At 42.3% G+C, this 12,740-nt stretch overlaps 1 long non-coding RNA gene across 2 annotated transcripts in view; it reads right to left on the reverse strand.

Moving 5' to 3' along the window:
* Nucleotides 1-12,740, reverse strand: part of LOC138295597 (uncharacterized) — a 559,610-nt gene that overhangs the window by 453,906 nt on the left and 92,964 nt on the right. For both annotated transcript variants that reach the window (XR_011203638.1, XR_011203637.1), the window contains exon 2: nt 10,430-10,494. This is a non-coding gene — a long non-coding RNA (uncharacterized lncRNA). The remainder of the gene's footprint in view (nt 1-10,429; nt 10,495-12,740) is intronic.

Genomic DNA, 12,740 nt, shown 5'->3' on the forward strand with positions numbered 1-12,740 from the left:
CAGCATTCCACATAGGGGTAGTAATCACTATATAAATATTGCAATGCAATACAGTACAATACAATACAATGGTTATACGGACTGTCAACTGTGATCGTTGCACTGCCTCCGGTGATATTTGGCACCTATGGAACTCCAGCAAGAGAAGGGATTCCATAGTAAGGAGGGTGATTACTGCTGTACTTTAGATGGATATTCTTTCAGTGAGAGATACTTTTAACCCTCCGTGTACCTGTGGGTATGTATTCAGACAGTTTTAGTCGTAGATAAAAATCGCCCCTTGTCTGAAGGAACGGTCATTGCATCTCCCAGGGTTCATGGCGAGTCTGTGCGCGCGCAGCCCATATACAGCACCGACCTGAGACATTTCAGCTCTGTGCTGCACTGTCACGTCCTTTGTGTACCGTGCTCCAGAAGAAACAGTACACATATTTCAGAAACGCTGGACGTTACATGCAAACAGTCCATTTCATGCTATTTTATATTTTCCACGTGACCCCAGGCTCTCCAAGTGCCCTTTCCCCTCCTGTCAGCTTTAAACCGACAGTAATTAGTAAACGAAGGCCCTAAGGCAGGTATGCGAGTCCTGCAAGACAGCCCACCCCACCTCCGCGACATTAATATCTTCCATAGCGTGGCTCGTTGTGTGTTCATTGTAAAACATGGGGTGAAGAAACAGCCCCCTGCTACGCATGTAAGAATTCCGGCGTTCCTTTTGTTATTAAATCGACAGCCTGGGCCTGCGCTTTAATGCCTCAAACACAGCACGGCATCTGAAATTGTAATCCGTATATTATTTTAGGGTTCGTCTGTCAGATCGTCTGCTTGTCTGTTAATTATGGCTTGATAGCTTATATGCAATAACCCATCCATCCATCAACCCCCCTTCCCCATATGACTCCATTCAATCCATGTGCCACTAGCCAACACAAGTGATCCCATCCAACCCAACAGCCCACCCAGAAACCCAAATGATTCCATTTAAGCCATCATCTACCTAGCAACCTGAATGATACCATGTAATCTGTGTATCCACCCAATCCATATGACTTCATCCATCATTCAGTCCATTAGTCCACCCACCATACGAAACGATTCTATCCAGTCCACCCACTAACCTAAATGATTTCATTCAGCCCACCTGTCCACCCACCAACCCAAACAATTCCATTCAGTACATCAATTTACCATTTGCCCGCTGCCAAGTCCTTTTCCTTTGTGGTCCATCTCTCCAGACACTATCTGTGTACCTTGCCCTCCGTCAATACATCTGTCTTTCTCCCTGTCACCCGCGAATAAAGGGATATATTTACGAGAGGCTTGCGCCACCGGAGTCTCACCTTTTTTTTTTGCACTGCAGCGGTGAAAGTCTCTCACCCATATATATGAAGCCACGGAAAATCCACTTTGCGTGGCTTTCCATAGCCTCATAGATATGAAGTAGGGCAAAGCAGAACAAGTCTTTATGTTGTATACTATGCACCAGGGGGGCATTCCATAGGTGTTGCAGTGGGTTTTCCCACACAACACTCATGGATTTTGACACTGCCCCAGATTTACTAAATTACATAAACCTGGGGCAGGGCCAAAACTTACGCCTCCCCAGGTAGCAGAAGGAGAAGAAATATTTGTATTTTTCCTTGTTTTTTCCTCTCTCTGGATTGTTTTGGTACAGGGGTGCCCCTTCCTGCACAAAAACAATCCTGCAGGCAACGCAGACACCTTGTACCTTGGTGCAAGGGTGCCTGTGTTGGGGCTAGACACCAAAGTGTGCACTGGCGCTGGGTAAAAGGACGAAAATGCACAGTATTTCACAAATACGGTGCATTCCTGTCCTTTCACATTAGTGTAGGGCAGCGCATCCAAAAACTTGCGGCGCTGCCCTATGCCAACTGCCCATAAATATGGACCAAAGTGTTCTATTTCATACAATCGCTCTCAGTGGTCTAGGGTCACCTAGTCATTGTGCCATGACAGTCCCAGGGCCACTTCTTTGGCCACGGGCTTCCTCACGCAGGCAAATGCCCAACACTGAAGATGGATATTGTCGCACTTCAGATATTCAGTACAGTGGGTACTTAAAACTCATTTTATATGCTGTCCTTAGTAAAATAATTAAATCTGTAGTAAAATAGGGTATTTTTTCTTTTTGGAAATCCAAGCACTATTGAACTGTAGTTTTCAGGCTCACAATGTATTGGCTTCTCAGAAGAGGATCTCTTTATTATAGATCGCAATTAATATTACAAGTGGAACATTTAACCTTCATTTATGGAAGAGTTCAAATTGATATCCTTCGCGATATCAATAAAAAAGTGTAGGCAGTACTGCTACGGGTAATTATATATAAGGACTGTGTTTCCTTACTATTTTACTTTCATTCATAGCCTTAGCTGAAGTAACTGTGTAATAGGCACAGGTTGATATTTTTGTAGGGAGTCTTTTAAGGTCTAGTCTTTAATAGCGTATGTTGTTCATCGATGGGTGTTATTCATTGTGTAGCCGGTGGGGAACATCCACTAAAAAACATAGCAGGTGCCCTTTCTGCTAAATCCTCTTTACCCCTGCCACAGCCAGATTTTTAACAGTGAATTCTCTTCATGTTTTTTCTACCGAAACCTTCAGCCAGTGGCCCATCTAGCACAGGGCTGTCCAGTTTTACGTGTTGGAATGCCCACCCTTGGTCTTCCGATGCAACTGAAGGTCAGCCATGTGAGACATAGCAGACCCAAGAAGGAAAAATCATCAATGGCCCTGGCCCTCAGCACAAAGCGAAAGCATATCCATCAATGACCATGACAAGAAAACAGGCACTGAAAGGCCCTCCCTTCTCGTTATCATAAACCACCACTGATTTCTAATTTAAAAAAAGCTTGGCAAGATGATGTTAGTTTGATAATGATGTCTATGCATCAGGGAAATATGGTCAAAGGAGCAAGATTGTGCACAGAAGTAGAAACATTTAAAAAAAAGGCATTAGTGTTCATTAATGCTTCATGCTATCCATCCAATTCTCTAAGAGAATGCTATTTAAAGACCACCAGTGAGCCACTTTAAGATGCATATCTTTGCCCACCTATAGCATTTACGATGTATTTGTATGGTGTGAACCTAACCACAAGTAGTAGAGAGCCGAACAGGGTTGAAGGCAAGGATATCATCAACCAGGGTTTTTAGAGGTAGCTGGTGTGTGGACTATTACTGCATCGTGATGTAGCGTTCTTTGAAGAGGTACGACTCCAACTCTTTTCTAAATTGCAGCAGTGTAGAAATGGCCTGACAGATAAGGTGATGTTGTTCCAGTTCCCAAGTGCATACACAGAACAGTCCTGCTACCTTGTTTTTTCTTTATTACACTTCTTTGCTCAAAGTCTGATGATGCCCTGGCTGTGGGAGTGCTGGGAGTCACCAGAGATGGTGAACTTCCCCAAGAGATAAGCACGGGTGCAGGTCCTGATGACTATAGTAAACATGTTTCGCACTTGTTGCTGTTTCACCATGCTAAATAATACATCTTCAAAATGTCTTGTAAAGATAACGTTTTGGCAAGTGTTTTCAAGCTATGCACATGCCCATGAATAAAACATAAAATCAAGTAGTCTGATTTGGTACATATCAATTAATAGTGATTAAGAGTAAAGTGGGTAAATAATATGTAGTCTCAAAATATGCACACATATGTTGATTTACGGGACACAGGACAAGCAGCATGGATACCCAGTTTATGAGAGCATTTACCTAAAATACCTTTCTGAAATCAATACTTTCATTTCAGGCTTGTGGACACCAAGCGCCATATGTACCAACGCATTTTCCCATAGACACAGAATGGGTAAAATCCTTTGATACATCTGGCCCCAAGTCCTGCTCCACCTGCTAGCAACAGGAGTTGTAATGGGAGGCAAGTCCTGTGGGAATGGAGAGAAGTGACTGTTACAACAAGGTTAATGTGGTTCTGCACTGAACTAATCAATTTTTAAAATGGTTAGCGGAACTGTAACTAGTAACCATCAGCTTGGTCTATCCCAATAAAAGGGGCAACATCATCCCATTCATTAATGGTGTGCAGTGGAAAACAAAGCTGGGCTAGGGAAAGACTTCAGTATATCTGGCCCTAGGTGTCAATATCAGGATAAGTAAGATAGCAAGGATGCAACACGTGGGGTTTCCAAAATGGGCTTAATTACTTAGAAATGCAACTTTACATGCAGGTAACATAAAATGGGGTCCTCCTTAACACCACCACAATCTTGATGCATTTGTGACTCTTATGGCACATACAGTGCTTTAACTGGGCAGGTACTGTCCTGTGTTCCGCAAATGCATTGAGAGTTCCTTACATGTATGGAAGTCAAACAGGTGCTCTCTATTCCAAGATGGCTACGATGTCAATCATTAAAGGCATTTTGACCTAGCTATACAGAAATTGAACTTATCAAGGTATTCTGGTAGAACCGGCTCTCAAATCGAGATGGGAAACTTAATGTATGCTTGCTATCATGTGGTATTACAAATTATTGTGGGCCCTCTTGGCACTTCAATGTATACGATCAGAGAAATTCTGAAATATGCCAACGATACAGGAAATTAATTTCTATATATTGGCTACGAGGGTTATATGTTGAAATTAGGGCTACCTGAGATATGTAATGACCCAAACATGTCTAAAACTCTGTTTAAGTGTAATACAAAGAGCTATCTATGGATTCTATGAGCCTAGTATCTAAATATACTAGTCAGCATGACTTTGTGGCACATCATTAGGGCTTCTGCAAACAAAATCTGGCATATCTGTACTACATACTTGCTTACTGTTGATTTAGTGAGAGGATTGAAGTGTATTTGTTGAATGCATGTCTGTTTATTTTTGCTAATCATGTTCACATGAGGGTAACAATGTGATTTTGTGGTTTTTGATAAACTCACAATAAATAAACAAATAGTTTGTAGACCATTGGAATGTTAAGAGCTCCGCAGTAGACAACGAAGTGGCCAATGGCTGCTAATGGCTGGTATTGTACTTCTGTTTCTCCCTTTTTAGATCGAGCCAACCAAACAGAGCAGTGGCTTTACCACGAACTTGCAGTGGGCTTAAAGCCCACTCATTGCTTTCCATTGGCTGGCCTTATTGTCATTCTTATTTCCTTAATTTTTATTTGACAGTTTGCCTTGTCCCTCTTGTGTTTATGCCTTGTCTGGTCATAGCCTCTTAAACCTTCATTATGATTTGGCTGACTTGTGTCCTTCCACTGCTCACTTTTAGGGAACTATTTTTTTTCTTCTTTTTGATTAACCACTCCATAAGAGTGCATGTGTTTTCTAGGTCCTCCAGTGGCCCTTGTGTGCTCCCTTCAAATGCTACCCATGTTCTGTGATTCTCTTTTTGTGTACTTCTCATGCGACTCCTGTTGTTCTATCCCTTTGTGTATTTTTCCTCCTCCCAACCCCTATGTTGCGATCACCCTTTGTGATGCTCCCTCTCTTGAGGGCTTCTGACCACACCTCCCCAAGTTCCGTATTCTTCTCCCCCACTGTGAGTCTATTGTGTGCTTCTCCCCTGCCTTGCTCTCTCCCCCACTACTCCGTGTTGCTCTTGGCCTCGTGTGCTGCTATTTACCTCCTCTCTCACCACTGCTCCCCTACCGCTTTTCCTTTGCCCTCCAACCCTGCTGTACCTTTTTAAATTTTATGATCTCACGCAAAACAATCTTTATTTTCCTGATTATTCATTAACTGGTCCAAATGGAGTCTGCCATCTTGAATCAGTAAATAAAAATCAAGATGGCATCTGCGTCATTCCAAGGACATGCACATGCGTTATGGTCCATGTACATGCCAGTGGAATTATGCAACCAGTCACCTCATCACTTTTTCTCTACTTCATTTTGTTACCAATGTTGCACAGCACCAGGAAAAAGCATTTTGCTTCCCCCTTCCTTCTCATACGCTGTACAGCATTACTAAAGCCAAGTGGCGGCTCCTCCGCTAGGGCGGAGGAGCACCGCCCCCGCCAGCAGCAACTGCTGCGAATCCTTTAACAAGGAAAGGATAATAAACTTTGTTTATTATCCTTTCCTTGTTAAAGGACGGGGCATGTGGGGTGATGAGTAGTGAGGGGAGTGCACTGTGCACTCCCCTCACTGCGCATGTATGTTGGCCAGCCGCCTCGGGCCGGCCAAACATACATGTGTGGTAGGCTCTCTCAAGCCCGGCAACTGTGTTGCCGGGCTGGGGAGAGCCTCCACAGGCTCCTAGTCTGCCTGGGAGAGCCCTGGCTGAGCACTCCCAGCCAATTCTGACGCTGTGCTGAGCAGCGTCAGAAGTGGGTGCAGGGCAGGCTGGGAGCCTTTACTTGCAGCGATGGGAGAGGAGCAGCGCAGCATGCAGAACGGAGGTACGTTTTTTAAATGTTATTTTAATTTTATGTTTTTAATGTTCCCACCACCCACTCCCCCACGCGCCAGCCACCCCGCCCCCTGTGAAGCCCACAAGCCGCGACTTCTAAAGTCTTTAGGTCTCAGAAGCAAGATTTATTCACTTTGCCAATACTTGTAAATTTAGAACATTCTAAGCTCAATGAGAGGAATGTTCTAATAGTATTACAACCCTTCTGCCTTGTGCTATACCAGTTGTTAAAGGTCATCTTCCATGTTATAGGCCCTCACTTGCTGTACAGCTTATAACTTGGGCTTGTTGTCTTTAACAATCAAAGGAGCCCCCAGCAGCGGGCTACAATGCTATATCAAATAACATCTGCCTATTTATCATATACTGGGTGCAGTTCCTGTTCACCATTTACAAATGTTATGCTATGCTCTAAATGGCAGTCATGTAGCACCTATTCTGCCTTTTATATGGCCTCGTTCCCTATAGGGAATTCTGGATGGCGTTCTAACATAATTCTGACATTGCCATAGTTTCCAATGTTTCCAGTGTTTTGTATATGGGTTTGATTAATACTACAAGAAAATACTATAGAAAAATTACATTTCATTCATTTCTATTGCATCTCCAACTAATTATGTTGGTGCCTAATTCTTTTAAGGAGAAGAGCGTGCCTTGCCTTTTTTAGCTGAATATATATAATCTAATAATATCAAAACGATATGCTTATCATGTAACCTATCAAATGTTTGAATGTATTTAATTAGACAAGACTCTAGAAAAAGTTTGAGTGGATTTCAAAATTTACCATAATTCATACTAAGAAAAACAGGATAAACAAACATTTCAATTCGCTGACTGGTTTATAAATTTGACACACGCCTTTCACAATGAATATCAATTCATAAATGCATTTATATATGTTGAGAAACCAAAATGGATACGAATTTACATACTCTATAAAATATCATCTAAACGAAACATTTCAAGTTTGCAAATTGGTGGCATGCACTCGTAAACCACCTAGAGACTGTAGCAGACATAATTGGTTAATCTGTGGGTAAGAAAACCTTAAGATCAAGCGCTCGCTCTTCTGATGCTGCGTCAGCGTCCTCAGAGCCTTTGTTATATAGTGGATCACCACACACACCACCACCCTGTCATCTGTTGAAGGTCTCAGCCCCTTGCGCCCCACCAAAGTTCTGCTTTTCTGCCAATGCTGGGAACACTAATTCTACAGGACAGGAAGTGAACACAATGAATTAAGTGACTCCCTGTTGTTAAAATGCAAAATCACTGACCTATCATGAACTTTAGGTGATGCCAGCTAACCTCCTCTTTCAGAGAGCAAATTGGCCTTGCTGAAGGCTTCATCCATTCTCGCTGAGTACGCTAAGACATCAGACATTAATGCTCGTACCTGTACCAATTTAGAAAATAAAACTAGTCAATGGATTGAGTACTGCATGCCACAGTTAGATAGGTCTTTCGCAATCAAGGCGCCCTAAAGATTTCTTTGATTGTCAGAACGTCACTGCTTTAAACAACCTCTTGAGATTCCCCAAAGAAGTTGAGGTTTTAAGTACACAGAACCTTCCTGATAAAGTCACAGTATTTTCATTTTACACTTCATATTGCAGATTTCTCAGACAGCTCTTTTATAAAGTCCTTCGATTTCCCACAAAATCAAATGGATCTGGTATACATGTGATATTTGTATAGGGCAAACCTAGCCAAAAGGTAACAAAGCCCTGTTCCTGGTCCGAGACAAGCATACACACAAAGAGTGATAGGAGAGGTAGCCAATTTGTAGAGTGCTAATGTAGTGTGATGTAGTATTCTTTAAAGAGGTGTGTCTTCAACTCTTTCCTAGACTGCAGCAGAGTTGGAGTGGTTCTTAAGGCTGTGTGGGTACATGGATGGAAAAGACCTACCCTTCATAGTCTCCATTCTCAGGTATGCTGAGATTCACTAGAGATGATAAGCTTGTCTACAAGATAAGCGGGGTGCTGGTGGTGTGATAATATTTCAAGAGGCCTTAGATGAGATACCATGCAGTGTGTGGATGCCCATAAAGGATGCCATTGTGCGGTCTCAAAGGGAATGGAGCAGAGCTTTACGCCACATGCGATTTGAGAGTTATAAGTGCTTGAACAGTAGTTCTGGATTGCTTTTGAAAGACGCACTTTCACTTCATTTAGACGAGAGAGGAGGTACCAGGCTGTCTTTGTCTTTTTTGGTAATATATAAAAAACCTTTGTTCTTTCATAGCTGTTTCTTATAAAAAACATATTGTCCAAAGCACCATTGTGGCATGACTTGATAACTGCTATTCTGTTTTCCTTGGCATCCCCAAAAAACAAATAAACTGATTATGGATGACCCAAAATACATCTGCCAATCTCCTACTTGGAACTAGGAAATATTACTCAATATCTTAACAACTGAGCCAGTTGCATTGCCTGCCTTAAGAAAAGAGACAAGTTTAAAGCTCCGAGTTTTTGTCTCTAGGTCTTTTATTCATCTGGCTTCTTTTATCTCCAAGACATCTTTCAGAAATAGGATCCTGTTCAGACCAATCCTTCCATGTCAGCATGTTTGTGAGCTGTTCCTTGCATCAGGTAAGCCAGGCTCGGAGGGTGGTCATTTGGCTATCTCACAGCAACTGCCTGGATTGCCTTATCCATTCATAAGTATGATGTACCTCATTCAGACTTTAGGAAACATTTAACAACTTACCTTTTCAACCTCTTGTATCTATATTTCTCCTCCTTATGACATTTAGCACCAGGACTTCCAGATGAGTCACAGAGTGCCCTACAATAACTAAATGAAGCAATTAAATCATAACAATGTGTTCCTTGAGGATGAGGTTGGTTGGTGTCCACGTGACTTGGCTTTTGGTAGAAGGTGGGGTTAAGAGCCATCAGGGTTCATTTCATTGAGCCAGGTTTGTACTATTTCTTGCTTGTTGTTATTTGGCAAATAACAGGAATTCTATCTTGGTTGGGTTGAGCTTCAAATATAGGAAGGGCTTAAGGGACGATTGATTCAAAATGTAGTCAATGTCCAATTGAGCCCTCGTTTCTGCTAACAGGACCAATGGCATAGAGCCTAATGGGGTTCAGTAAAACATATTTACTGCAGTCCAAATAATGTATTCATCCCTTAAGCCTATATTCAGGCACCTACCTTGAAGCCGCCAAGGCACATTGCAAGAGACCTTCAAGGGTTTGTGGGGCAGGGATGAGGGCAAGGGTGGGTTGATACCATGGCCCTTTCCATCTACTCAGGCATCACAAGAGATATCTTTTACTACCTGGGACACTTGTCTCTTTAAGAATCCAGCAACATTCCAGGAAGAGGAGGGGCATGGCCTCTGCCCTGGGAGACAGAGCCCTTCTCTTCCGGGCCAACCAGCATTAAAAGTTCAACTATTCCGGAAAAGGAACAACACTCCGACACCAGAACAGCCGCATCCTTGGAGGAAACATACCCAGCAACAGAGACAAGTAGCGACACGTAGGAAGGGGTCCAAGACTCTCTATCACAGTGAATCTCCGCTGTGAAGGTGGTCAGAGAAATGGGCGAAGAAGGGTGGGAAAATGCTAGGAGGCCACTTTTGTCAAGAGCCACTCCACCACGTTCCTGGAGGAGCATGGCTAGCCCAGGTACATGGGGATTTACTGTGGGAAGGTGGGGTTTGGGGAACGGCCGTTGAATGAGGGGAGCAATATAGCTGCACAGGGGTCACTAGTATGACACAGTTATGCTCTTCCTAAAGAAGAAATCAGTCATAACTGAGTGCTAGTGAGCTCCAAGAGCAATTGCTTGTATTTCATGGTTGTCTTTATCGCTGTTCTTTCTATATGATTTTTGTTGAGGTAATTCGGTTAGCAAAACCTATTGAAACTTAATTAGGTTAAACAACACAGGTCTTAGAGTAGAGTAACACACGCTGGTGGGACAGCATTAGAAGCAATGTTCTCCCTCACAAGCCCAACCCCTGTATATCAAGTTTGAACCTAAGCAACAAAACACTTACCTCTGGCTTTTTCCTCTTCAATCCGAGGGGCTCGCTTCATCCACAGTGGTCCTTCCTCCCAGATCCTGAAAAGAAGGGAAGAAACATTACTGATGTTAGCACATTGTGAACATTCAGCTAAATAAAAAGAACTATACCTAAGAAGTTTATGGTTTTCATCCTGTTACTTTTGAATAAACATACTGTCACACATCATACCATCATCCCTGTCTGTCACCAGTGGTGGAAAATGTGGACATAAGACCGTCGGATAGATGACAGAAAACATTCTGCACCAATGATGGGAGGGTCAGCAGAGGCTGGAATGGGTCCTTGAGAAACACATGAAGCAGGCTGAAATAGACTGAACAGTGTTTACTAATGCCATCCATTCCCAGTGATGAACCTGACCAAAATGGCAGAAGGACAAACCCAGAAGTTCATTGAAAAGGGTCACAGATGAGGACCTGCTGTATCGGTTACATGTAGCGACACTTTTCTTGCGGCCCCTTGCGCCCCCCAACCACCACCATGAATGCGCTGTATTTAAAATATGATGCACCATTGCGCAGGGTAGGGGACAATAGCGCCAGAATTTCGTTTTGATTTTCCAAGGCAAAACAAGTTCTGCGCTGGAAAGTAAATAGATAACAAAAATATTTTGCATCTATTTGTGTCACTTTTGTGACGCAAACACGGCATAAAATCTTAGTATATATACCCCACAAACTCAGTAAGCATACAGAAGATAAATGAAAAGAATAAAAGTGGAAAAAAGGAAAACATGCCGCCACTTAAACTTGGTGGGCATATGCTGCAATAAAAAAATAAAATTAAACAAAACAGCGGGGGACCTCTTGATGTGGTATTGTATCTATTTTATTGTTGTTTTAAAATTCAAACATAGTAGCCAGTTTACCAGTGATATATTGGCCATCTGGGAAATGTGAAAAATGGTAAATGATAAACTATGCACAATGTCATCCAAGGTTCCCACCCAGTAAACATTGTATTGTGCGGTCATCTTCGAATGCTAAAATCTATTATGTATCACTGTTGCACTCAATGAAGATGGCCAAAACAATGCTTCTAAACACAGTGGCCATCTTAAAATGGTAAAATAATGATAATTTATGGACGATTCAATTCCATGATGGACTGCCCAGGTTAGAAATAGTGGCTACACAGAATAGGGTACACTGCATATGAAATGAGCAGTAAATATGGGGAGTTGCAGGATGTTCTAAAAAAAGAAAAGAAATGGAAGGGAACCTATAAAAAGGAAACTGGAAACCTAGAGGACAGACTACCATCTCAGGTGACAAGGGCCTCTCAGTATCAGACATATGTTTACATACGATCAGGCAAATTGCCATTACTCACAGGGCAATATAGCCAGTGGCAGAAATGGGGTAACAGATTGCCCTATGCAATATTCTGTGGTGAGAAGAAGCCAGTGCTTTGAGTGGGATGAAAAGGTGGGTGATCTCTACAAAGGGCTGTGGCCAAAGAAGGGCAACAAGGAACCCTTTGCAAGAGGAATGGCCTAAATAATTAAAGATGTGGTTTAAAACATGAAAACTAAAATCCTGTGCTTCATAGAGTGAGACATCTGAACAGTATTTCTGTGTGTCTCTTTGAATTGTTTGTTATTGCATCCATACATGTAGCACAACAGATAAATGCTTAAAACAAGCCAGAACTATTGACTTTGCCAATGCTCTTTGGAATATCAAATAAATTAGTGACAACAATGATTTTGTTCTGAATGATTAGAATTGAAAATGTTTCTATTCTAAAAATATTAGTGTGAATTAAACATTACTAAGGTCTTTGGAAGGGGTAGTGGGCCTCAACTGTAAGCATTGCATTTTCTTTCCCAATGTGCTGTCTTTTGTTGTAACACAGCGTCTGGACAATCAAAATCTCTCCTCAAGAAGATCATCTTATGGGCAGAGCTAAAGCCCCTCTCTCAGTGGTGCTGCTTAAACCCCACTTTCTGTTGATCCCAATAGGTGGAGATACAACTGTGCTGTCAACCCAGACCAACAAATTAAAAGGAAGTCATTAACAAGTATGTAAAAGCGTTAACAAAATAATGGAATTTAGGGATTTGTTTAGAGTTTGGCGGATGGGTTACTCCATCACAGATGTGCCAAATGTCCCATCCGCGGTATTACAATGTCCATAGGATATAATGGAATCATAATACGGTGGACAGGATATCCGTCACATTTGTGACGAAGTAACCCCATCCACCAAGCTCTAAATCAGGCTTTAATTTGTTGCCACTTCTGGTTTGGCTGAGTAGATACCTTTGCAACGTTCACAC

The sequence above is a fragment of the Pleurodeles waltl genome, chromosome 5 (genome assembly GCF_031143425.1).
Source record: "Pleurodeles waltl isolate 20211129_DDA chromosome 5, aPleWal1.hap1.20221129, whole genome shotgun sequence".
In the NCBI taxonomy this organism is placed as follows: Eukaryota; Metazoa; Chordata; class Amphibia; order Caudata; family Salamandridae; genus Pleurodeles; species Pleurodeles waltl.